Genomic DNA, 27,999 nt, shown 5'->3' on the forward strand with positions numbered 1-27,999 from the left:
CACATCTAACTCCCTCTTAAATATAGCCAATGAACTGGCCTCAACTACCTTCTGTGGCAGAGAATTCCAGAGATTCACCACTCTCTGTGTGAAAAATATTTTTCTCATCTCGGTCCTAAAAGATTTTCCCCTTATCCTTAAACTGTGACCCCTTGTTCTGGACTTCCCCAACATCGGGAACAATCTTCCTGCATCTAGCCTGTCCAACCCCTTAAGAACTTTGTACGTTTCTATAATATCCCCCCTCAATCTTCTAAATTCTAGCGAGTACAAGCCGAGTCTATCCAGTCTTTCTTCATATGAAAGTCCTGACATCCCAGGAATCAGTCTGGTGAACCTTCTCTGTACTCCCTCTATGGCAAGAATGTCTTCCCAGCTGTTCTGAGGCAAGTGAACCATTCTATCAACAACTAGAGAGTGGTTCTGAGCTACTATCAACCCTCACTGGAGACCCTCGGACTATCTTTAATCGGCCTTTAACTGGCACTAAACGTTATTCCCTTTACCGTGAATCTGTACACTGTGGATGACTTGATTGTAATCATGTATAGTTTTTCTGCTGACTGGTTAGCACTTCTCATTGTACCTCGGTACACATGATAATAAACTAAACTAAACTAGACATGGACATTGAGGGCCAAAGGGTGTGTCCTTGTGCTGTACAGTTCTGTGTATTTTGTAAAAGAGTAATGCCCCTGTCCCACTTAGGAAACCTGAACGGAAACCTCTGGAGACTTTGCGCCCCACCCAATGTTTCCGTGCATTTCCCGGAGGTTTTTGTCAGTCTCCCTACCTGCTTCCACTACCTGCAACCTCCGGCAACCACCTGCAACCTCCAGGAACCGCATGGAAACCTTGGGTGGGGCGCAAAGTCTCCAGAGGTTTCCATTCAGGTTTCCTAAGTGGGACAGGGGCATAAGTTATAGTCGGAGAAGGGACGAAAGGAACACAAACTATGCTGTTAAATTCGCCCCTCAATGTAACCTTGTAATAATCTTATCCACTCAACATAGCAATTTGTAAACCTTGTAAATTATGTATCAAGTGTTTTCACTATAGCGTGGATGCCACCATTCCTCATTTAAAGTGGAATAGTCAATTGTTAGTAAAAGTATTAAATGGGAGTTTCAGATTAAGAGGTGGATTGAGGAATGATTCAACTAAAAGTAGGTCTTCTTGATGCTTAGACACGCCTACATTACTTCACCACTAATGCTTGTTTCCTGGAGCAGTCTTGTCCTTCATGTTACACTATCTTCTTGCTCCTGGTTTACAGTATAAATGGGGATGATTCATCCGATACCGTTTAATGCCATTATTAATCGATTTTTGCAGCAACAAGTGAACACATGGTTGAAATGGAACTGATGATAACTAGTTTGGTGTAATTTCATGAAGCACTTTTGCTCAGTATATAAAGGACATGTACAAACCATAGTGCTATTTAAACAAAGCCATGTAAAGGCTATGCCTTGGTTACTCACCGAGTTACTTCCAAGCTCTTCAGTTCTTTCTGCAGGTAAGTGCATTCTTCTCTTAGGTGCTTAAGGAAAATTGCATTGATAAATCAGATGGTAAGAGCAAGATTAAAATACTGACCGCAGAAGCATGTCTTTATTTAAAGTCTCAAAATGCTTCATAGCCACTTTTTAAATGAGTTCAAACCTGGCAGCTAATTTAGAAACTGCAGGATCCTGAAGAGCAGTAAGATAAATGTCACTTTGTCAAGCCTGCTCCGATACATACTGTAGCTGATATGTCCATAACCTCAGCTTTGCATTCCCATTGACCCAAGCTAACCTTTCTCCTCTTTATTTATCAAAGATATCTGACATAAGTATTTTCAAAGACTTTGGAACTCTCTTCCTCAAAGGGCAATGGGACCAAAACTTTACACGAGATCAAAGCTTGTTTTAACTTTATCTTTAATGAGAGACCCCTTACTTTAAAACAATGAGCCCCAATTCTAAATTATTTCACAAGATGAAACATCCTTTCCACAGCCACCCTTTAGTACATTTCAATCAAATAGTCTTTCACTCTTCTAAATTTCAGTGGATCTAAGCTGAGCATGTCTATTGTTTCCTCAGAGGACAAGCTGCCCATTCTTGTCTGCTATATTTCCGCTGAACTGCTTACTAAGCATTAACAACCACCCTTATGTAAGGAAATCAATACTCTTTATAACTGGACTACAATGCTGGTAACTTCACAAATGTACAAAAAGTACATTTGATTACTTCTACACTCTTGGTTGGATATACATCTCCACTAGTTATGAAGAAAATTTGCAATTATGGTCTCTGAAGCTTGTAAAACATTGCCCATTTAATGCATTAGTAGCTACGGTGTTTGGGGCAAAGACACATCATTTATTTATTTGCCTGTACTCCACAATTTGGGCTTAGTGATAGAAAAAAATCACATGTGGGTAAAGTGCACATTGTCAGATTTATTAAAGGCCATTTTTATCCATTTTGGTTTCAACATGTAGAAATTACAGCTGTGTTTATACATAGTCCCCCCATTTCAGGGCACCATAATGTTTGGGACACATGGCTTCATAGGCGTTTGTAATTGCTCAGGTGTGTTTAATTGCCTCCTTAATGAATGTATAAGAGAGCTCTCAGCACCTAGTCTTTCCTCCAGTCTTTCCATCATCTTTGGAAACTTTTATTGCTGTTATCAACATGAAGACCAAAGTTGTGCCAATGAATTTTGTTTAAGAAGGAACTGCAGATGCTGGCAAATCGAAGGTAGACAAAAGTGCTGGAGAAAGTCAGGGGGTGCAGCAGAGGAAATGGAGCAAAGGAAATAGGCAACGTTTCGGGCCGAAACCCTTCTTCAAACTGATGTAGGGTGGGGAGAAGAAAGGAAAAAGGAAGAGGAGGAGCCAAGGGCTGAGGGAGAGCTGAGAAGGGGAGGAGACAGCAAGGGCTACCGGAAATTGGAGAATTCAATGTTTATGACGCTAGGGTGCAGACTGCCCAAGCGGAATATGAGATGCTGCTCCTCCAATTTCCGGTGGTGCTCACTCTGGCCATGGAGGAGGCCCAGGACAGAGAGGTCAGATTCGGAATGGGAGGTGGAGTTGAAGTGCTGAGCCACCGGGAGATCAGGTTGGTTAATGCGGACCGAGCGGAGGTGTTCGGCGAAACGATCGCCAAGCCTACGCTTGGTCTCACCGATGTAGATCAGCTGACATCTAGAGCAGCGGATGCAATAGATGAGGTTGGAGGAGATGCAGGTGAACCTCTGTTGCACCTGGAACGACTGCTTGGATCCTTGAATGGAGTCGAGGGGGGAGGTAAAGCGACAAGTGTATCTCTTGCGGTTGCAAGGGAAAGTGCCCGGGGAGGGGATGGTGCGGGAGGGAAGGGAAGAATTGACCAGGGAGTTACGGAGGAAGCGGTCCTTGCGGAAAGCAGACAGGGGGGGAGATAGGAAGATGTGGTGACGAAAATGACGGAGGACTATTTGTTGTATGTGACGGCTAGTAGGGTGAAAGGTGAGGACTAGGGGACACTGCCCTTGTTACGAGTGGGGGATGGGGAGAGAGAGCAGTGTTACGGGGTATGGAAGAGACCCTGGTGAGAGCCTCATCTATAGTAGGGGAGGGGAACCCCCGTTCCCTGAAGAATGAGGACATTTCCGATGCCGTGGTGTGAAACACCTCATCCTGGGAGCAGATGCGGCATAGACGGAATTGGGAGTAGGGGATGGAGTCAGGAAGCAGGGTGGGAAGAAGAATAGTCAAGATAGCCATGGGTTTCAGTGGGTTTATAGTGAATGTCGGTCAGAAGTCTATCACCTGCGATGGAGATAGTGAGGTCAAGAAATGGTAGACAAGTGTCGGAAATGATCCAGGTGTATTTGAGTGCCGGATGGAAGTTAGTGGTGAAGCGGATGAAACATAGAAACATAGAAAATAGGTGCAGGAGTAGGCCATTCGGTCCTTCGAGCTTGCACCGCCATTCAATATAATCATGGCTGATCATCCAACTCAGAATCCTGTACCTACCTTCTCTCCATACCCCCTGATCCCTTTAGCCACAAGGGTGCAGGAGGTGGCACCAAAGCAATCGTCGATGTAGCGGAGGTAGAGGTCGGGGATGGGGCCCTGGTACGCCTCAAACAAGGATTGTTCAACGTACCCGACAAAGAGGCTTGTTGTGCCAATGAACGTCAAATAAGCCATTATGAGACTGAGAAACAAGAATAAAACTGTTAGAGACATCAGCCAAACATTAGGCTTACCAAAATCAACTGTTTGGAACATCTTTAAGAGGAAAGAGCACCGGCGAGCTTACTAATCGCAAAGGGGCCGGCAGGCCAAGAAAGATCTCTACAGCTGATGACAGAAGAATTCTCTCTATAAATAAAGAAAAATCCCCATCCACATGTCCGACATATCAGAAACACTCTACAGGAGTCAGGTGTGGACGTGTCAATGACCACTGTCCGCAGAAGACTTCATGAACAGAAATACAGAGACTACACTGCAAGATGCAAACCACTGGTTAGCTGCAAAAATAGGATGGCCAGGTTACAGTTTGCCAAGAAGTACTTAAAAGAGCAACCACAGTTCTGGAAAAAAGGTCTTGTGCACAGATTAGACAAAGATTAACATATCAGCGTGATGGCAAAAGCAAAGTATGGAGGAGAGAAGGAACTGCCCAAGATCCAAAGCATACCAACTCATCTGTGAAACACGGTGGTGGGTTGTTATGGCCTGGGCATGTATGGCTGCTGAAGGTACTGGCTCACTTATCTTCATTGATGATACAACTGCTGATGGTAGTAGCATAATGAATTCTGAAGTGTAAAGACACATCCTATCTGCTCAAGTTCCAACAAATGCCTCAAAACTCATTGGCTGGCGGTTCACTCTACAGCAAGACAATGATCCCAAACATACTGCTAATGCAACAAAGGAGTTTTTCAAAGCTAAAAAATTCTTGAGTGGCCAAGTCAATCACCCGATCTGAACCCAATTGAGCATGCCTTTTATACGCTGAAGAGAAAACTGAAGGGGACTAGCCCCCAAAACAAGCATAAGCTGAAGATGGCTGCAATACAGACCAAGCAGAGCTATGTATAAACACTGCTGTAATATCTACATGGTGAAACCAAAATGTGTAAAAATGGCCTTTATTAAAATCTGACAATGTGTCAGATCTAACCAAATGTGATTTTTTTTCTATTACAAATCTCAAATTGCAGAGTACAGAGGCCAATATATAAATGATGGGTCTTTTTGCCCAAACATTATGGAGGGCACTGTATAACTGATTACGAGATTGGTGAATCCTAACATAAATACCAGTGAGCACTGACCTACCATGTTTGATTCCAACATCATCTCAAGCGTGTTCATCAGTTGATCAATGTACAGATTTTTCTGGAAGGAACAAGAAATACTGATATTTAGAAAGATTTGATGAATTTGATCATGATTTAGTACAAGATTATTCATACCAATAACAAGACCCACCTTCCACAGACGGTGCAAAGGTCTTTACGCTGGCTGTCTGATTACCCAATTTACTTACCACTCCACATTTTCTGGGTCTAGAGATTAGAAACAAGCTTTCCTTCTTCCTGTTATATTGTGTGTGGGTGAATCTTATCTCTATATGTGGATTTGTTAACACAGCAGTTAGAGATCCATGCAAATGAATGGAAACTGAGTTACTGTAAAGTTAACTGGAATTTCACAGTAGGAATCTTTTTCTAAAACTCGATTTAAGATGGTAACAACTAGACACTTTGTTAAGAGTGTAAAGGATGAGGTTAGAAATTCAACCTCAATTGTTCAGCCCCAACTTGACAACGAATTTTGACAATCATTCAGACAAACATACCTAATTTGTTGAGTAAACAAATGGAAAGAATGTGCAGAGGGCACATCTATGAGTAAAACTTAATGTTTAAAAATTATTGATGACCAAATTATTGAAAAGAGAGAATTTTATTTGTGAACTCTTACATCACATGAAACTGATTTGTGTTTTGCAAGTACTGCCACGCTGGTGGCTCGGTTGTGTGTCGACAGTGTGAGGCCTACACTAATTCTAGTCTGAAGTGGGAATTATCAATGAGGTAACGCAATACCCATTTACTGGATATGCCTGGGAGCTGAGATGTGTCCTTGTTGTGGTTGATTACATAGTGGAATCCTTGGAATGCATGCCCTGCATGACCAGCCTAGTGCAGCTGTCCTCAAATGAGCATTGCTTCAATTATCAGTAATGCTGTGAATCTCAAGGACAGTAACATTTGGAACTCTGCCACAAAATATGGTACCGATTGATAGGGTTAGTCTAGTCACCATATTAATAGTGAAGGCAGGACAGTACATCAATCTGTAGATATCCACCTTCACTGGTATGTCAGGAAATACCTATCAAGTGATATTGTTTGACTGAGTATACTTCAAATGTTCCACCCACCTTTCAGCAACCAAATGTTACTCTTTGCTGAGAATTGAGAAATACCAAACTAAAAGAATGAAGAACATCTTTAGCCCAACTGTTTCTCTCTCCACAAATGCTGCAGGACCTGCTGTGAATTTCCAGATTTCCAGCATCTTTAATTTGCTTTTCAAATACGTAGATGAGTCATACAATACTGATACGATCTCTTCAGCCCACAGTGTCTATGCTGACCTTTTTGCCCATCTACGTTAATCTCACGTGCCCACAAGTGGTTTAACCTCAAAGATTTAGTTTATTTATTCATGTGTTTTGTAGTCAATGCCTCCTATGTTCTGTTGTGCTGAAGCAAAGCAAGAATTTCATTGTCCTATCAGGGACACATGACAATAAACTCACTTGAACTTGAACACTTGACTTGAAGTCTAACATAGACGAATGTACGCCTCCTACAAATCTTAATGATAGACATGATACTCAGATGAAATGTCTCTACCCTTTCTGCAGGGGTTCTGTGCACTTCTGCTACAGAGCTGATTCTTTGTACCATCCCAAATGCTCCTTCCTCATTTTAAGAGGTCATGGATTAGAGGTTTCCAGGAATCGTTGAGGATGGGGTTTTTTAGGCTGATGGTGGGGGAAGTGTCAAATGGATTTCAGTGCAAGTACACGTGATGCACTTTGGATCCAAAAGTGAGAGACAAAGTACTTTCCAAATGGTGTCAGAGGCACATAACTCCATATACACAATATAAAAATGTCATGGACAGGTCACTAAACAATTAAAAAGATTAATGCAATACTTGTCTTTATATCACGAGCACTACAGTGAAATGGAACCAAAGTTATGTTATAGCTCAATTTCCTTTGTCAAATCTACACGCTACCTGAGGATCCACGTTAATCATTAGCTACAGTGGTTGGCAATGGTAAGTTCTTTATTCTTGGGTTTGATCCCATTGTGCTTATCCAGCGCTAGTTCTGGTTAAAAACATTTAATGCTTAAAATACACATCCTAGTGTAAGTGAACTATCTCTGCTGCCTTGAACAGACAGAGGCAGACACAACTGTCCCTTCCAAATATTTCACTTTAGTGTGTTCAGCTCAATCACGTCAGTCTACAAGCTGAGGCTAAATCTATTTTAGGCTCCACGCCCACAACCCAATAACCAGAGCAGTCAATATCAGCTAGTATTTTTGACAATCCTGGACTTGGTCTGCATAGAACAATACACCAATGGAAAGATTGAAGTTATTTTACCACAGTTATGATGTGATCTCTGTCTTCAGATAACATTCTGGCTTCATCTAACACTTCCTGTAAGATATATGTTGATATCAGATTTCAGGAGAATTTTTTCAAAAACATTTCTGTAATAACATTAGATTATCACCACTCGAGAATCCAATTCAGGCATAGTGAATACAACTTACATGAAGGAACTTTGCCTTGTTGATCATGTCCTTAACAATGTGCTCCTGCTGACATCTCTGATCCTCCAGTTTCTCAATCTTAATTAAAACAAAAGAAGGAATGTTAAAGTAATTTTAAGCCCCAAAATCCATGTCAGTTTCAATTGGCAAGCTTCTTAAATCTGAAGAAAATCTCAAACACCACACATTTTCAGTTTTAATTCTGACTGGGATGATAGTGGAGAGAGATTGGAATCAACCTTTCCACAGAAGGGTATGTTAATGAGGGCATATCCCTTGGATTTTTCTCAGTTTTAGACCTGGCTGGCCAGATGGATGCCTTTCAAGAGAAGCTTAATTACCACTGCATTACCACCCAACTCTTCACAGTCGTGCATGTTACTCACTCCTTGATATCAGACATCTACATCTGCTAAAACTATTAAAATGGCTGTTTTTGTTGGGGCTGTATTTGCTGGCAGTGGCAATGACGATGCGGCCTTATAGAGAATGCAATGAAAATAATGATAAAAGAAACAACCCAGAGTTGTCAGAAGGTTTTCACATGACACATTTATTTATTTTTCCCCATTAAATGCAGTTGTGTCTCACAAGGGGTTACGCTAGAGAGAGCATGCACATACAAGATGCACAACTTGAGGAAGAACATTGATGTGTAGGTAGCCTGCAGGGAACAATGGGAATGAGATAACAGGGGGCATGGTTAAAACATGGTTAAAACTAACCTACCTCTTGTTCGTAAAAACTGAACTGGCCAAGAAGACTCTCCTGTTGCTGCTGCTATGATGAAATTGAAACACGTTATGTTCACAGACTGAATCAAAGCCACAGAATCAAATCAGTCAACCTAGTGTATGAGTTTACTGGAAAATACACCACCGCTCTATTGCAGAGTCAGAATCATGGAACCCAAGCTCTGCGCCATCTTGCTGAGGGCAATTAGGGGTTGGCGTTAAATAAGAGCCAGACCTGTGATACTTGCATTCCCTCGTGAATGAAATAAATAAACAATTACTTGTGCTAGTTTATAACTAATTTTTAAAAATGGTAATTACAGAATAATAAACGATCTAATAAAAATAAGATATTTACAGTGATGATGCATTTGCCGCAGCTTGGGAGATCATTTTCCTGTCCTTACATGGGACATGAAAAGCATCTCAAAGCCCTAACTGGCTGTTCTTGTCCAATTTGTCTACAATTTCTGTCCTTGGTGCCCAAGGTTAGAAGGCTGATGGTTAATTCCCATTGTCTAAATATGGCCTTAATCCCTCCACTGAACCAACAGCAAATTAAATGTTTTGATTACAATCTGAAAATTCTACAATGCCAGGACATTTCGTGCACATCCAATGTTACCATCACTAGTATATTTCACTTACCGACATCACCTTGGAGATACAAATGAGGCCTTCTTCAGAATGCATATAATTCTGGTCTGATTGGCCAAATGCCGTACATCTGAACTTTAAAATATTGTAAATCACTACTCAATTGTTTTAGTCTGAGTGTCTCCCTATCTGTCCCAATACGAAAAGTTCTGGCTGTGTCAACCTTATCTATTGTTCCAAATCTGCTGGCTGTTATAAATCTTTCTTAGTACAATATTTAATTTCTTCTCATTGTTTGTCCCATTTTCCAGGATGACTTGGTTTCTGATCTCTTTGTCCTTGTTTGGATCTTATATTATTCTATTCGAGTACTGACCAGCCAAAAGTTTTGTTTCTTCAGTTGCCAATATACATCCTCCACATTGCCCATTTCTTTCACCATGTCCTGGAGAACACGGACTTCACTGCATGATTCATGAAATCTGTAAAAATAAGTCAGCTATTTGTTTAAACATTGTTTTTCCAGAGTTTAACCATGAATTAAAGACAATAAATTGATGAAGACTAAATGAATCCCAGCTTTGGATAGCACTGTTTTTGCACCAAACCTGTCTGTCCCACCTTATTCATTTTATTTTTATTCATTTCATTTATGTCTGGGTTTGTTAACGTAACAGATTTTATAGCACAATGGATATTCAGCCCTCATGCTCTTTCACCCCATTCGACTTTTCATTTTCTAAGGTGTAGCTGATGTGTCTATGTTTTCTAACACATTTATTTCAAACATTTCTCTTGTCTGTCTCTTTTGTCAGTCAACGGTTGTCTTATATTCCTTAGTGTTAATATTAACTCACTGAGTGTCATGACATGTAGACTTTGATTCATTGTTCTTGAATCTAATTTATTAAGTGTCATTTATGAATCACATTGATTCTTGTGATACAGTTTTCTACCTCAGACTCAGATTTTGTAGTCTGGCCCCCCCTTGAACGTCAGCCGTGCAGGAGCAGCAGGAGGCGATGGTGCAGATTCAGATCAGATTCAGATTCAATTTTAATTGTCATTGTCAGTGTACAGTACAGAGACAACGAAATGCATTTAGCATCTCCCTGGAAGAGCGACATAGCAAATGATTTGAATAAATAATAATAAGTGATAATAAGTGTCCGGGGGGTGGGGGGGTGATTGGCAGTCACCGAGGTACGTTGTTGAGTAGAGTGACAGCCGCCGGGAAGAAGCTGTTCCTGGACCTGCTGGTTCGGCAACGGAGAGACCTGTAGCGCCTCCCGGATGGTAGGAGGGTAAACAGTCCATGGTTGGGGTGAGAGCAGTCCTTGGCGATGCTGAGCGCCCTCCGCAGACAACGCTTGCTTTGGACAGACTCAATGGAGGGGAGCGAGGAACCGGTGATGCGTTGGGCAATTTTCACCACCCTCTGCAATGCCTTCCGGTCGGAGACAGAGCAGTTGCCATACCATACTGTGATGCAGTTGGTAAGGATGCTCTCGATGGTGCAGCGGTAGAAGTTCACCAGGATCTGAGGAGACAGATGGACCTTCTTCAGTCTCCTCAGGAAGAAGAGATGCTGGTGAGCCTTCTTGATCAGAGTTGAGGTATTGTGGGTCCAAGAGACCCTGCTTATACCTGCTTCCAATCTGAATAACAACCCTATTGCCCATTCTTTCATTGTTTTATATTTTATTTAGCCAATTCACTTTTCAATCAGTTGTCCAGATTGCACTAACTTTGTTACAAGACTGTTGTGTATAACCTTATCAATCAATGAATCAATCAGTTTTATTCGTCACTTGCACATAAAGTGCAAGCGAAATGAATTTGCCAGCAGCGATACAATGAAAACGAACACATAAAAACACAATAAAAATTTAACACAAACATCCACACAGCATTCATCACTGTGGTGGAAGGCACAAAATTTGGCCAGTCCTCCTCCATTTTCCCCCATGGTCGGGACTTCAACTACTGCGGGCGTCCAGATGAGTAGACAAGGTAAAAATATCACCCAAAACATCACTTGATATCAAGGACTTTTGAAAATCCAAGTTATTGTCAAGCTTATACAAGTCTTGTTTACTATCTGTTGCCTTGTCACCTCATTAAAAAGGTCAATTAGTCTTTTGGATCTATGCTGCCAATTTATTATCTTTGCGTATAACATTATGACCTGCATTTGACTCATGAGATATTTTTGACAAGTCAGCCATTGAATTGGATGGAACTGCCATTACTGCTTGATTCTTTGCTCTTTATTGGGATGGACAATGCAATCCTTGAAATTGGCTCTCAATCTGTAAGGCCCAATGCAGGACAAGGCCTTGCTGATGAAATCACTAAGCCCCATTGCCATTAATGTACTAACCAATTAAAACATTTCCCCAGGCTAAGCAGCGGTCAAAGTTATAAGACATTTAACAGTTATAAATGTTATTCACAAACATTACAAAGTCTACTAAAAATGATACTGTTAAAATATTTAACTGGAAAAATGAATTGCATTGCACCTGCTTTTCTCAGCACTGTGAGATCAGATTTTAATTTTACATTGAATGGATTGTGATAATGGTAGTTTCTGAGTGAAACTATGCTGGTTGTGAAATTGGTCTGGGCAAGACAATGTTAGTTCCATTTGCCTGAACCTGGAGTAAGACATACATCTAATAACATCACTGGATATCAAACACCCATTTTCATCTATACAGACATGAATCGGACCTCAGAGCGCCACACTCTACCACTGCAGAAGTCTTGGTCAAACTAAGAAAATAGCAAGATAAATTTTCAGATTTTCTCACTACTTAAACTTATATTCGGTTGACTTTGGGAGACCTGATTAAATAGCTATTCGAATGATTTTCACAAGATTTCATTATAAATCAAGTTTACCCAGCAGGGGAAACACTTATTATATTGATCAGATTGACATTCAGTGGGTAGGGAAATGCACTTAGTCTACATTTCATGGTAATAAAGACCACATCAGATAATTCCTCATGAGGCTCAGCTCAAGTCCATTTAAGTCATTGCATCAACACAACAGACAGAGCTACTGAAGAATAAGTTGTTCATTTCACTCGATAAATGACAACTGAGGGATCTGGTCAATGTAGCATCATTCTTATTTGCGCAATTCCATTCTTTTGCACTGATGAGTTTGCTGAGTGCATTTCCAAGGATACTTGCTTATGTTTTCTTTTTGGAATTTCTTCCCTTTCGGCATGGTTAGTGTGTCGAGCTACGGTAATTAATTATTGCATTGTATTAGCATGGAGTCAACTTTTAGCCAGTGTTTGGGAACATATCTCCCTTCTTTAGTGTTTCATGCTCAACACTATTAATTGAGTTTCTTCAGGAGGAGAATTTCATATCACCACGTTTTTTTTTAACTTACTCAATATCAACACCAGAGTTCCTTCCAGATGCTTCAAACTTCACCAGGTCATCATCTACTAGAATTGAAAAAAAAAGATTATCTTTGGCCCTCCGCCATAGACATTCGATAGAGGATTTGGTAATTAGTGAGCTTTCTTTGAAATTGCATCTACAGTGTATGTGTTGGGGTCCAGTACAGATGATCAGAAATGTGCATACCCAGGAACCTGAAGTGGTTGTCTATCTTCACTACTGACCTGCCAATGGAAATAGGTGCATGGTCATTCAGCTTTCTCTTTTTGAAGTCAAAAATCAGTTTTTTGGTCTCGTGGTCTTGTTAATGATGAGCAGGATTGTTGTTTTGCACAACTCAACCAGCTGTCAATCTCCTTTCTGTACTCGTCATTTATCCAATGACGGTCATCGGCAAATTTAGAGATGGCGCTCGAGCTGTGTCTGCTACATATTCTTGGGTATAGAGAGAGTAGAGCGGGGGACTGTGCATATAACCTCGTAGTGCTCCTGCCAGAGGCACTTACACTTTCAGATTAAGATGATTGAAATTTACTTTAACTGTTGCTTTCTTTGTTCATTTTCGTACATTGAACTAAGGCCGCTCTCAGATTCATTTCTGACTTGTTTTACGATGAACTCTCCTGGTTAGCTTTAAAAAGATTGGAGAAACACATGCTGGAGAGATGCACATATCCAAACTGAATCTCAAGGGGGCACTATTGTTATACAACTGGGCTACATTGTAATATGCTTAGATAATGGAAAGTATGACATTAAAAAAAAAAACCTCCAATCATTCATAAAATTTACCAGTATTGTTGTAAATGTACCTTTCTAAGGCTGACTCAAACTTGCAAAATCAAATGTGACAGATACATTGTGGCATGCAGAACATACAAAAGTCCTGCGCAGGAACAGGCCCTTTGGCCCACAATATCCATGACAAACCAGATACCAAGTTAAACTAACCTCCTCTGCCTGCATGCGATCCATATCCCTCCATTCCCTGCATATCTATGTTCCTTTCCAAAAGTCTGTTAAATGCCACAATATCAGTCTCCATCACCATCCCTGGCAGTGCATTTCAGGCACCCACCAATCTCTGTAAAAAAATAACTTGCCCTACGAATCTTCTTTAAACTTTGGTTGGCCAAATCAGGACCAATAAAGAGACTGAGTATAGGAAAGAGATAGAGAATTTGGTAACACTGTGTCACAACAACAACCTTTCCCTCAATGTCAACTAGATAAATGAGTTAGTTATCAACTTCAGGAAGTGGGGTGGAGTATCTGCCCTAATCCGCATCAATGGTGCAGAAGTGGAAAGCATCAAGTTCGAGCTGTTGGAGCTTCAAGTTCCTTGGCATTAATATTAGCACCAATCTGCCGTGGACCAACCATATTGATCCGACAGCCAAGAGGACATAACGCCTTTAGTTCCTTAGGAGACTGAGGAAATCAGTCACGACAGATCACGAACAGTCTGACCTGGTCACAAAACATCACATCACAAGTTAAGAGAGCGCAGCAGTGGTTGCACTTTCTGCACCGGATGAGAAGAGCTCACCTCCCCCATCCCGTCCTCACCACTTTCTACAGGGGCAACATGGAGAGCATCTTGACCAGCTGCATCTCTGTCTGGTTTGGGGACTGCAAAGCCTCCCACTGGAAGTTCGTGCAGAGAGTGGTGAGGACGGCTGAAAAAAATCATTGGGACTTCTCTTCCTTCAATCCGGGACATTGCGTGCAAGCGTTGCTTGTCCAAGGCCAACAGCATTATAAAAGACCCCACACATCTCCATCGTGGACTGTTCACTGTGATGCCCTCGGGCAAAAGGTATCGCAGTATAAGGATGGGCAGGTTTTGCAACAGCTTCTTCCCCCGAGCCATCAGACTCTTGAATTCCATATAATGTGCCGCCACTATTATCTATTTTAGCTTTTTATCTATTTTACCCTTTTGGTATTTTATGTTGCACGGTGAGCCAGACGCAACGAAATTTTGCTCAGACTTGCATTTGTTATTGTATTTTTGAATGACAATAAAGTCTTTGATTGATTGATTGATTGATTGATTGAAATTTAGCATGTCTCCAGTGACTCTTACAAACATCTACAAATGCACCATAAAAAACATACTGTTTTTAAGAAGGAACTGCAGATGCTGGAAAATCGAAGGTACACAGCTTGAAAACACACACAACCAGACTCAGCAGTGGCTTCTTCCTTTCTGTTATTAGGCTTTTGAATGGTTCCCCTCCCCCCCAAGTCAAGATAATCAAAAATCACAATAATAAACAGCACTCTTGTGCAACATCAAATCCACTACAGGCAAAGCAATTACTGTGTCAAAATAAGTATGCCTTTTATTAAGATACTTGAAATATTTTAACTTGTAAGGAATCAGAAGATGATGGTAGCACTTCAAGCATGGAATGTTCAAAGAACTACATCACATCTGTGCCCATGATGAGGTGTTCCATACCAGGACATCTCAGATGTCCTCATTCTTTAGGGAACGGGTGCTCTCCTCTTTCCATCACAGATGAGGCCCTCACTAGGGTCTCCTCGATATTCTGCAACTCCACTCTTGCTCCCCCCTCATCAGCCGCCGCATGCAGCACATAATCCTCGATACCTCCAACGGCATCCCACCACTAGCCACATTTTCCCATCGCCACCCCTTTCCGCTTTCCGCAGAGACTGTTCCCTCCGCAACTCCCTGGTTAACTCATCCTTTCCCACCCAAACCATCCCCTCCCCAGATACTATCCCCTGCAACCGCAGGAAATGCAACACCTGTCCCTGTGCCTCCTCCCTTGACTACGCCCAAGGACCCAGACAGTCTTTTCAGGTGAGGCAGAGATTCACTTGCACCTCCTCCAACCTCATCTACTGTATCCGCTGTTCTAGGTGGGCACTCCTATATATCGGTGAGACCAAGCGCAGGCTTGGCGATTGTTTTGCTGAACACCTCTGCTCAGTCCGCCTAAATCTACCTGATCTCCCAGTTGCAAACCACTTTACTTCCCCCTCCTATTCCCACACTGACCTTTCTGTCCTGGGCCTCCTCCATTGTCAGAGTAAGGCCCAGCACAAATTAGAGGAACACCACCTCATGTTTCGCTTGGGCAGCTCACACCCCAGTGATATGACTATTGACTTCTCTAACTTCAAGTAGCCCTTGCTTTCCCTCTCTCTCTCTCCATCCCTCCCACTTCCCAGTTCTCCAACCAGTCTGACTGTCCCAGGTTAGAGTTTCTGTTTCCTTTGTTGTTACCTTCTAGCTAACAATGATCTATTCAACATTTTCCACTTCCTTTGATGCCTCGTTCTCACATCTTATACTTCCTTATCTCTGTATCTCCCCTCCCCAGATTCTCAGTCTGAAGAAGAGTCTCGACCCGAAATGTCGCCCATTCCTTCCCGCCAGAGATGCTGCCTGTCCTGCTGAGTTACTCCAGCATTTCGTATCTATCTTCACATGTTCAAAGAAACAAGATGGAAGGCTATCCCTAGTCATAATTTAAGAAAAACGTAATAAATGTGGGAGTCACAATTCCATGTGGCAGTAATAAGAATTATGGAATGAAGTCACAATCTGCACTCAGGGGACAAAAGAACTGCTGGTATAGAATTTTAATTTTATTTTTATATCTAATGTCTTGAGAACTTGGGTTTTTCAATAATTTTTGCAATAGTTAGACCTAGAGCTAGGTTGCTCGGAGCATTAGAGATGAAGTATGGAGATGAAGTGTATGTGTAAAGATTCTTATGGTTGATTTCCCTATCAGCTCAAGCTGTAGATGCTTTATATTCTTACCTTGTGATTTTCTCTTGGTGCTGATGGTACTGTTGGATTGAAATCTAATAGACATTTTCAACAAATATCTTCAGTCATTATCACCAGAGATTTCTGGATTTTAGAATTTAGAAAAAGGGGGAAATTCTGTTGGTGAATGGACAGATGGCAGCTGCATTATTTACAAGTATTACACATGCTTTAAAAAAATCTCACATAACTAGTTCCCAGAGTGATTTTACAATCATGCCACAATAATTTGTAGTAAGTGATAACAATAATAACTTGCATTTATATGGTACCTGTAATGTATGAGATGGGACTTTGCAGATAAATAATGCATGCATACAGAGCCAGAGAAAGATTAGGGGAGGTTTCTGAAGGCTAGCTGAAAAAGATGGGATGAGACAATTTTGGCAGAGATATAGAAACGCCCAGAGGCGAAGGGAGGCAGGTCCAGAGAACAGGTTCCAAAGCAATCAAAATCCCTGTCAATGGTGCTTTAATTGAGTATGTGAAGGGAGGGCTGAAGGGGGAAAAGAGGTTGGAGGCTGGAGAAAGTTGCACAAATAATAGAATTTCAGAATGAAAACAAGAACTTTAAATTAGGTTCATTGGGATATCAGGAGACAGTATGGCCAGTATTGTGGAGGAAGACGTGAACTGCATTGTGCACATATTTAAGTTACTGGTTGACTAACAATGAAAGGGAGAAGAGAAGCATGCAGTTTTTGAATGAAAAGTATGCAAAAAGTGTTCCAGCCGTGGAGAAAAGACTTAAGTATGAAAGAAAATGAAAATGGTGCAGAAGTAAAGTTAAGGATTCGGTACATGGATAGATTTTGGTATATGAAATACAATTTAATGTCCGATATGGCATCATGGTTTTATGAGCATAAGCAAATGATGGCAGAGGGTGCAGGAAGTTGGTAGCAAAGCTGCAGAATTTATTGTGGCCACATAACTGTTCTGGTCTTCCTGATGTTTAACTAAAGGGAAAAGGAAATGTTCAGAGCACTGGACTAAGGCACCAGAGTTATCTGTTCAGATCCTGCTACTGCAACTACAGAATTTAAATTCAATCAATAACCAACAATGTTGTTTACTCTTATATCTCATTTCAGGCAAGTATACAGTTCTATCGCACTTGTTAAAGTAGAGAAAGAAGAAAAACAGATCTCCCAGCATCAACCTAGCTTGCAAGAAAACAATGTCTTTCCCAGCCAAAGGCATCCTCACAAACTCCTCCTCACACACTGATTAAAGGATCTTCAACTGGTAAAATTAACACTATTTCTCTTTCTGCAGATACTACCTGATCATCTGAGTGTTCCCACCATTTAATGGTTTTATTCCTCCTCTCAAACATATGCAGATAGGTGTCTAAATTAGGAGCGCAATAACACATTCATCAAGAAACAGCCTGACTTAGTCGTCATCACAGAATCATGGAACATGCAACAGAATTCCCTCTCTACCAGGTTTTCCTAATATTTCCTAGCTGCAACAATCAACTGCAGTACCTTGGGATGAATTTCTATGTTCAAGCTGCTTCATAAACCATCGGAAGACTTACACGAGTGACCAGTGTATATTTTGCATTGACCACATTTCATTTAAACTCTGATTCTAGGGGAGTTTATAAGAAGGATGAAATTAACTGGAAATAGAGTTGGGATTGAGGGATAATAATTGTGTTTGGATCTTGAGAGGAGAGCAGGATGATTTCAAGTAAGTTTCTACCATGTACCTTATATAATCAACAAAAATGCTTAAGCACAGCTGAGGACTGAAGAGAGAGAACCAAAGTAGATGGGGGAAACAGAGGTATGAGGTGCCCATATCCATGGAAACAATTTGGTGACTCAATACAATACAATACAATATGAATTAAAGGTAATAGTGTTTGCTGGTGGCAATGGAGCAGGTGAGAAATGATGTGTTTAAAAGAGTTATATTAAATTATTCCCATAACACTCTTGCTTACATGCAAGATCTATTTTTGCAAGCAGATGTGTGCCTCAAAAACACTGAAAATAGGATACAATAGCAGTTACTGAGGATTATTTTTAATCCTGAGCTGCATGGTTTAGTTGTGCTCAATGCAAATATAATTTGGTAAAATGTTCCAACAGGAATTAATGGACAGAAGACTCAAAGTGAGTAATCAGTAATTGCTTTTAAAGAGCATAAAAAACATGGCAGGCAGTATCAAGCAATGTCGCTTCTCCTTTGGCTCCGTGAAAACTCAAGGTCGGTTCCAATGGAACCGAAGATTCCAATGGGTGAATGCAGTGTAGCAAAAACTACAGAAAGTTGTTGGAATTCCTCTGCAGTCAAAGTCCCAACAGAAGTTGAACTTACTACTCATCTGAAAAGTTTCAAAATAACCCGGCAAGTGTCCACACCATTTTCCTTCAACTCTCTTGTGCAGCTAGTTGGCCATATGATCATACTGTCCATTAGTTACATTCAGAGGTATTTCTTGCAGTTCTTTTTTCTTTTCTTTTTCAAATTGGACTTAATTTGTGTCAAATAGAATGTTAATCTTGATATTGGACATCAGAAATGGATTTAAAAACAGCATGCATGTTTTTAATATTAAAGCAGACTAAATAACTTGAAAGGACATTCATAGTCTGCCAAATGTAATGACAGAATTGAATAGGGTGTTGCTGCAAAGCAGATGCCTGTCCTGAACCTGACAGAGACAGAATACACTTTACAGTATAGCTGGGATACTGCCATACCCCGAGACCTAGGTGAAACCTGGCAGCTGCACACAGTGGTGAGCATATTTGCAGATTAGCTTTTGGGTCTCTGGTAATTTACAGAAGTTATCAGGACTCCTTGAACTCGGAGTCAACACAGGTGCAAAGGAACTCCATCCTCAAGAAGCCACCTGTTCGCCAAGGACCCCAAGTGACCTGACCATATTGTACAAGCTCGTTGGATTTTATCTTATGACAGGGAACCAGAATCAAGGAAAGGAGATGTACTGTTTACATATTCAATGGATGGAGAGCCATATGAAATGATTGATCCTTCAATTGTTCTACCATGGAATGGAATAGGCTCAGTCCACCTTTTGTCACATAGGGTCCAAGACCAAAATGCATCCGTGGATAACAAGGGAAATCAGGGATAGTATCAAAGCGAAGGATGATGCGTACAAATTAGCCAGAAAAAGCAGCATACCAGAGGACTGGGAGAAATTCAGAGACCAGCAGAGGAGGACAAAGGGCTTAATTAGGAAAGGAAAAATAGATTATGAAAGAAAACTGGCAGGGAACATAAAAACTGACTGCAAATGTTTTTATAGATATGTGAAAAGAAAGAGATTAGTTAAAACAAATGTAGGTCCCTTGCAGTCAGAAACAGGTGAGTTGATCATGGGGAACAAGGATATGGCGGACCAATTGAATAACTACTTTGGTTCCGTCTTCACTAAGGAAGACATAAATAATCTGCCGGAAATAGCAGGGGACCGCGGGTCAAAGGAGTTGGAGGAATTGAGTGAAATCCAGGTTAGTCGGGAAGTGGTGTTGGGTGAATTGAATGGATTAAAGGCCGATAAATCCCCAGGGCCAGATAGGCTGCATCCCAGAGTACTTAAGGAAGTAGCTCCAGAAATAGTGGCTGCATTAGTAATAATCCTTCAAAACTCTTTAGATTCTGGAGTAGTTCCTGAGGATTGGCGGGTAGAAAACGTAACCCCACTTTTTAAGAAGGGAGGGAGAGAGAAAACGGGGAATTACAGACCAGTTAGTCTAATATCGGTAGTGTGGAAACTGCTAGAGTCAGTTATTAAAGATGGGATAGCAGCACATTTGGAAAGTGGTGTATCATTGGACAAAGTCAGCATTGATTTACGAAAGGTAAATCATGTCTGACGAATCTTATAGAATTTTTCGAGAATGTAACTAGTAGCGTGGATAGGGGAGAACCAGTGGATGTGGTGTATCTAGACTTCCAGAAGGCTTTCGACAAGGTCCCACATAAGAGATTAGTATACAAACTTAAAGCACACGGCATTGGGGGTTCAGTATTGATGTGGATAGAGAACTGGCTGGCAAACAGGAAGCAAAGAGTAGGAGTAAACGGGTCCTTTTCACAATGGCGGGCAGTGACTAGTGGGGTACCACAAGGCTCAGTGCTGGGACCCCAGCTATTTACAATATATATTATGATCTGGATGAGGGAATTGAAGGCAATATCTCCAAGTTTGCGGATGACACTAAGCTGGGGGGCAGTGTTAGCTGTGAGGAGGATGCTAGGAGACTGCAAGGTGACTTGGATAGGCTGGGTGAGTGGGCAAATGTTTGGCAGATGCAGTATAATGTGGATAAATGTGAGGTTATCCATTTTGGTGGCAAAAACAGGAAAGCAGACTATTATCTAAATGGTGGCCGATTAGGAAAAGGGGAGATGCAGCGAGACCTGGGTGTCATGATACACCAGTCATTGAAAGTAGGCATGCAGGTGCAGCAGGCAGTGAAGAAAGCGAATGGTATGTTAGCTTTCATAGCAAAAGGATTTGAGTATAGGAGCAGGGAGGTTCTACTGCAGTTGTCTTGGTGAGAAGACCACACCTGGAGTATTGCGTACAGTTTTGGTCTCCAAATCTGAGGAAGGACATTATTGCCATAGAGGGAGTGCAGAGAAGGTTCACCAGACTGATTCCTGGGATGTCAGGACTGTCTTATGAAGAAAGACTGGACTTGGTTTATACTCTCTAGAATTTAGGAGATTGAGAGGGGATCTTATAGAAACTTACAAAATTCTTAAGGGGTTGGACAGGCTAGATGCAGGAAGATTGTTCCCGATGTTGGGGAAGTCCAGGACAAGGGGTCACAGCTTAAGGATAAGGGGGAAATCCTTTAAAACCGAGATGAGAAATACTTTTTTCCCCACAGAGAGTGGTGAATCTCTGGAACTCTCTGCCATAGAGGGTAGTTGAGGCCAGTTCATTGGCTATATTTAAGAGGGAGTTAGATGTGGCCCTTGTGGCTAAGGGGATCAGAGGGTATGGAGAGAAGGCAGGTACGGGATACTGAGTTGGATGATCAGCCATGATCATATTGAATGGCGGTGCAGGCTCGAAGGGCCGAATGGCCTACTCCTGCACCTAATTTCTATGTTTCTATGTTTCTATATAGAGTACAATGTAACTCACATTTTTAGTTTAGAGATACAGCACAGAGGCAGGCTCCTCGGCCCACCGAGCCGACCAGCGACCCGCACATTAACACTATCCTACACATACTAGGGACAATTTACATTTCTGCCAAGCAAATTAACCTACAAACCTGTACGTCTTTAGCTTGTGGGAGGAAACTGAAGATCTCGCAGAAAGCCCACGCGGTCATGGGGAGAACCTACAAACTCCCCACAGACAGCTCCCATAGTCGGGATCGAACCTAGGTCTCTGGCACTGAAGCACTGTAAGGCAGAAACTCTACCGCTGCGCAATCATGCTGCCGCATTGGTGTCTCCTCTGCAAGCACTCAGCCATTTTAAACTAGGCCAGGTTTTGTTAATGATTGAAACAAATGGTGCTTGCTCTTATTTATGTGCAACAGTAAAGCATACATGCAGTGTATGAAATGCAGAGCAGCAATTTAGCAATGCACAATATTACCTGTACATGATAAAACATAAGTACACTTACTACATCATACATTTGACATCAGGCTCCTTAATGCACATGCATAAACAGTGGTGAATTTATTTCATGTTATTGGCTGCATTTAATACAGCACCTCACAGAATGAACACATAATTGGTATCTTTCCAGAACCATCATTTGCATTACTTTAAAATTCTAGCAACAGAACAATGAGATTTCAAAATAGCTAAATAAAAGTTGGGGAAAATCATTCACATTAGCAAGTTGCAACAAAGAAAAATACCTAGTATAGAGAATTGTGCTGCACATGAACAGGCCCTTGGGTCCACAATGACTGTACTGAATATGATGACTAATTAAAGCAATTCCTTCTGCATGCACATGAACCACATCCCTCCATTCCCCGTTTATTCATGTGGCTATCTAAATGCCCTTCAAATGCTTCTATCATATCCGCTTTCACCACCAATCCTGGCATGATTCTTCTGCAGCTTTTCCAAAGCATCCACATCCTTCCTGTAATGAGGCAGCCCTAACTGCACACTATACTCCAAATGCACCCTGCCAAAGCTTTATAAAGGTGCAATATGACTTCCCGACTCATTAAAGTGCTTTATCACATCAAAGTTTCTCAAAAAATAACTGCAATTATTATGAAAGTATATTGTTGGTGGTAATGTAGCCAAACATAGGCCTACTCAACAATCACACCTCACAAACAATCGAGATGAATAAATAGCCATTGTTCCTTCCTATTGGTATTGGTTCAGTCCAGGTCACCAGAAGAACATTCACCTGAACATTCAAAGGGAGTTGAACTCTAGTTCAGCAACCTATGTAAAGGATGCAACTGCCTCATTATTACATTAGGGTGTTAGACTTGATTGCCTGGTCAAATTCTGTTGTAGTGCTCAAATGTCAAAACTGATGGGAAGATCTTCCTTGAGGATAACTAACCAAATATTCTACATAATTTAAAATTTACAGCCACGCTAAAATAATTCTCATCCAATGCTCATTAGGATCTGCTGCTTCGTAAGAAATATAGCTTAGAGATACTGCACTTAGTCACTACCTCATTTCAAAACTATAATCCAGATTAGGCTGGCCTAAGTCTTTATCCTCTGCCACTTTACAAAGTCTTGGAATAGGTTGATCACATATCCAGAGGTCAGACAGGTGCAGCCCAACGTCCAGCTACACCTCGGTAACTGGAGCATAGGTCTAAATATCTTGGAAGATTCTCATATAAGAGTTATGAATTTACACAAGCATTGTACAGCATCTCTACATCTGTAGAATATATATGGAGACATCCAATAACATTTCACACTGAAGAAAATTATTAGCACAAAAACCAGAATAATACCATTGTAGGGTGTGCAGTACTGCATATTCCTGCAATCAGACATCAGTTAACCTGGAAATATATGCGCAATTATGAAGTCATAATGTGGGAGGTTCTGATGTCACAATGTCACATTTATTCCAGGATTTCATGAAGACATTTTAAAATACCAAGCACTGAAATAAAAGTGGGCCATGGACAGGTGGAGCACAACCAATTGTTCAGTCATGAACCTGGTATTCAAACCCATGTAAAATCTTCATATTTTATCCATTATGAGTTGTCAGCAACCACCTGCTTCTCCTGTGGGTCACTGACTTTGACCTCTACAAAAACAGTGACCCATAGGAGAAATTCTAATTTCAGAGCTAGTCAGAAAACGTATCTAATATCTGTATGCTTCACAATATGGGTTTGTTGTTAACCGCACGTAATTCCTGAATCAAAGATCTGTGTAAAAGAACATTACTACACCATTCGGAAAATGCTGCAAAAATACAATCTAAACAATGCACATCGTTTCTTTACCAACAGAAATTATTTCCTTCACCCTCCTGGCTATGATTAGCATTTCACTACCCCTCCACTTACATTTATTGACACTATTCATTTCTACTGCTCCCTGCAGTAACAGATTCTATATTCTTGCCATTCTCTGGGTAAAAATGTTTATGTTAAATTCCCTTTCTGATTCCTTGGTAGTTATACCGACAGTCTCTGGCTTTGATCTGCCCCAGGAGTGTCAATAGTTTCTGTATGAAATAATATTCCAGGAAATCTTTCATACTCTTAATTTCTATCAGAGGTTTAAGATGCCATTAATAGCTTCAGCAGCAAGGATAGATAGTCAGCACCTTTTTTCCAGGATGGAAATATCAAATACTAGAGAACATAACAATATAGTGAGAGGGGCAAGGTTTAAAGAAGGGCAAGTTTTCTTTTCAGAGGGTGGCAAGTGCCTGGAAAGCACTGCCAGTCGTGGTGGGGGAGACAAGATACAATAGTGGCATTCAAGAGACTTTCAGATAAGCTCATGAATAAGCAAGGAATGGAGGGATATGGGTTATGTACAGGGAGCTTAGAGTTGGTCTTGGCCAAAGGACCCGTTCCTGCGCTGTATTGTTCTTTCTGCGTTCACCCTGATTTTCTTTACTGTATTTATGTCGATTCTATGGCCATGATGTTGATTCTAATTGGTACAATATATCCACTACCCCTTTATCCATTTCTATTTTTCCTACTCACATTACTGTACAATATTTAATACCCAGTCCTGTTTTTTCCCCATACACAATTTCATCTATGGCGTTATCCAACTGTCTACCAATCAAAACGCTCCTCATCTATATCCACATGTCACATGCCAGGCTTTGTCCCACCCCTACTTTTAGACTTTAGAGATACAGCATGGAAACAGACACTTCGGCCCACCGAGTCTGCGCCGACCAACTATCACCCCGTACACTAGCACTATCCTATGCACCAAGGACAATTTACAATTTACAGATGCCAATGAACCTACAAACCTGTGTGTCTTTGGAGTGTGGGTGGAAACCGGAGCACTCAGAGAAAACCCACATGGTCACAGGGATAATGTACAAACTCCATGCAGTCAAGATAAAACCTGGGTCTCTGGCACTGTAAAGGGCCTGTCCCACTTTCACGACCTCTGCCAAAATTGCCCTTGACTCATATTCGCAGCATGGTCGTCACGAGGTCTTAGGAGGTCATAGGAAGGTCGTAGGAAGGTCGTGATGCTAGTCGTAGGTACTCGTGGCATCAAGTAGGTCGGGGCGTTTTTCCTAGCCTGATGAAAAATGTCCACGAGTAAAAAAGGTTGCAAATTAGGTGGTGAAAGTGGGACAGGCTCTTCAGGCACAACTCTACAGCTTTCTCTCCCCTACTATAATTAGTCTGAAGAAGAGTCTTGACCCAAAATGTCATCTATCCATGTCTTCCAGAGCTGCTGCATGACTGCCTGAGTTACTCCAGCACATTGTATTCAGTTTTTTTCTCTTCATTTTTGTTGCTCAGATATATATTGGCTTTCAGATTTACTGTACTGTTGGAGATTTCATACTTTGCATTTCCTATGCCACCATGGGAAATGGTTATACTAGACAGTTTACAACACACCAATGTATTCATTATGTTTATTCACTTTCTCTCGGGTTATGGGCAAAGTAGGTCATATTCCATTATAACTATTTCAGAATATAGGAGCAAGAGAGGGCCAGTGAAGATCATGTATATTCTGCTGCCTCAACTCCACTTTCTTGCACAATCCCCATATCTCTCAATTCCCTTAATCTCTAAAAAGCTGTCATATTTAATGAACTCAGTGGCCATGCTTCCAGAATCTTCTGGGGTATAGAATTTCAAAGTTTCACCATCCTCCAAGTCAAGAAGTTTCTCCTCATCTCAGTTCTAAATGGCCTTCATTCATTGAGATTGGCCTCCTCAGTCGGGGATAACATTCTTCCTGCATCCAGCCTGCCAAGCTCTAACTGAATTTTGTAAGTTTAAATGAGATTGCCTCTCATTTTTTGAAACTAACACAGCTTGAAAAGTAATACAGTCCTTGTCTACATAATCTTTCTGCAAACAGCAAACTTGCTCTCCAGTTGCTGCACACTGTCTTACGTATATATCCTTTTTAGATAAGGAAACAAAAGCTTTACATAATATTGCCACTGTGGTCTCACCAACTCCCTATATACCTGCACTAAGATATTTTAGTACTTAAATTCCTTTGGAATAAAGACAAACATTTCATTTGTCTTCTTAGTTACTATGTGCAGCTGCATGTTGGCTTTCAGTGATACGTGTAAAAGGACACCTAGATCTCTTTAAACACCAACAAATCTCTTTGAACTCCAACCCCTTTAGATTTAAAAAACATTAAACTTTTCTGTCAAAATGTTCTATATTATTTTCCATCAGCCATATTTAGCTCAGTCACTGATGTGAAGATTCAATGACTCAAATCTAGTTGGTTAGACCATTTCATATTGCAGGGATTGTGGTTTTACCTCAAAAGTTCAAATGATGCATATGGATTTCTCACCTGTTCATTTATTCAATGCAATATTCCTGCCAGTGCCAGTAGAACATGTGGATAACTATCACCAACTCCAAGTTGTACATCATCCTGCACATTGGAAATACATCACTGTTTCTTCATCATCATTGGGTCCATATCCAAACTTCTCCCTCAAAATATTATTGGAGTACCTTCAGCAAAAGATTGCAACAGTTAAAGCTGGCTCTCAGCCATGTTCAGGGTAAATAAGGATTGCCTACAATTGAAAAACAAAAAAAGGCTAAATTAAATTCTATTTAGTTACTTTCAGGATTTACTTCCACAATTTTATAAATGCCATTTCATTTTATGGTCTATCATATCTCTGCTGGCTCTCAGAGTAATCCCATTCCCCCACTTCTTTTCCAGTCTGCTATTCTCTTCCACATGCCCATTAACTCCCCCGATTCTCCTACCTTCACCAATAAACATTTATAACAGCCAATAACAATCGATTTCCTGGCAGAAAATGAAGCGGAAGCAAAAGAATACCCTATTGTCATATTCCAAAGAAATGTTTGACTTGATATGTTAACGTTTCTTTTTCCACAGATACTGACAGTTTCCAGCATTTTATGTTTTTATTTCAGATTTCAAGTGTGAACAACAGTGTTAGCGTCTGTAAATTTAAAGATGGCCTTGGAAGTATGCCTGGCTACACAGTCATGGGTATAGAGAGAGTAGAGCAGGGGACTGAGCACATCCTTGAGGTGCTCTTGTGTTGATGATTATTGAAGAGGAAGTGTTGTGGCAATTTCGTACTGTTTGTTGTTGAGGAAGTCGAGGATCTAATTGCAAAGGGATGAGCAGACACCTAGTTCACCGAGTTTGATGATGTTTTGAGGGGTTGATGGTGTTGAACACCAAGCTGTAGTCGATGAGCAATTGTCTGACAAATGTGTTCCGATCATCTGAGTGGTGCATTGCAGAGTCAAACGTCGCAAAATTGCATTCCTGTTGTTCATTTATGGTGGTAGGTGAATTGTAGTGGGTCCAGATCCTTGCTGACAAGAGTTGATATGGATCATAACCAACCTCTCAAAGTACTTCTTCATCACGGGCATTAGTACCACACATCATTAGTCATAGAGGGATGTCACATTGCTCTTCTTGGTCATCGGTATTATGGATGTCCTTTTAAAACAAGTGGGAATCTATGACCTTGGAAATGAAAAGTTGAAGATGTCTGCAAACACTCCAGCCAGGTTTGTGCAGGATTTAAGAACATGACCATTTTCACCATTAGAATGGCAGCTGTCAAGTCCAAATGTCTTTCAAGCGTTGTAATTGGACCCATTTCTAAAGTTTGCTCTGCCAGTTCATCCCATATACCTATCACCCGCTGTGTGAAAATGTCAACCTTCATGACTCTTTCCCCTCTCACTTTGAATCTATGCCCATAAGTTTTAGATGCTCCTGTCCTGGGAAAAAGGCTGACTGGTTTGAATTTTAAAAGCCTAGAAAATTTAAAAAAAAAAAGAAAGACAGGGGTAGACAAGTAGTTTGATATTTTCAGTAAACTGGTGAATT

At 41.0% G+C, this 27,999-nt stretch overlaps 2 long non-coding RNA genes across 2 annotated transcripts; one reads left to right on the forward strand and one right to left on the reverse strand.

Moving 5' to 3' along the window:
• The first annotated feature begins 665 nt into the window (after positions 1-665).
• LOC116982953 lies at positions 666-14,254 on the forward strand. The gene is made up of 3 exons (XR_004414575.1): positions 666-678; positions 11,640-11,647; positions 14,080-14,254. It is a non-coding gene; the product is annotated as an uncharacterized LOC116982953 (long non-coding RNA).
• Positions 7,880-12,687, reverse strand: LOC116982954. Its single transcript, XR_004414576.1, has 4 exons — positions 12,613-12,687; positions 9,577-9,682; positions 8,599-8,649; positions 7,880-7,947 (listed from the first exon to the last, which is right to left on the reverse strand). It is a non-coding gene; the product is annotated as an uncharacterized LOC116982954 (long non-coding RNA).
• Positions 14,255-27,999: the final 13,745 nt, after the last annotated feature.

The sequence above is a fragment of the Amblyraja radiata genome, chromosome 17 (assembly GCF_010909765.2).
Source record: "Amblyraja radiata isolate CabotCenter1 chromosome 17, sAmbRad1.1.pri, whole genome shotgun sequence".
Taxonomy (NCBI): Eukaryota; Metazoa; Chordata; class Chondrichthyes; order Rajiformes; family Rajidae; genus Amblyraja; species Amblyraja radiata.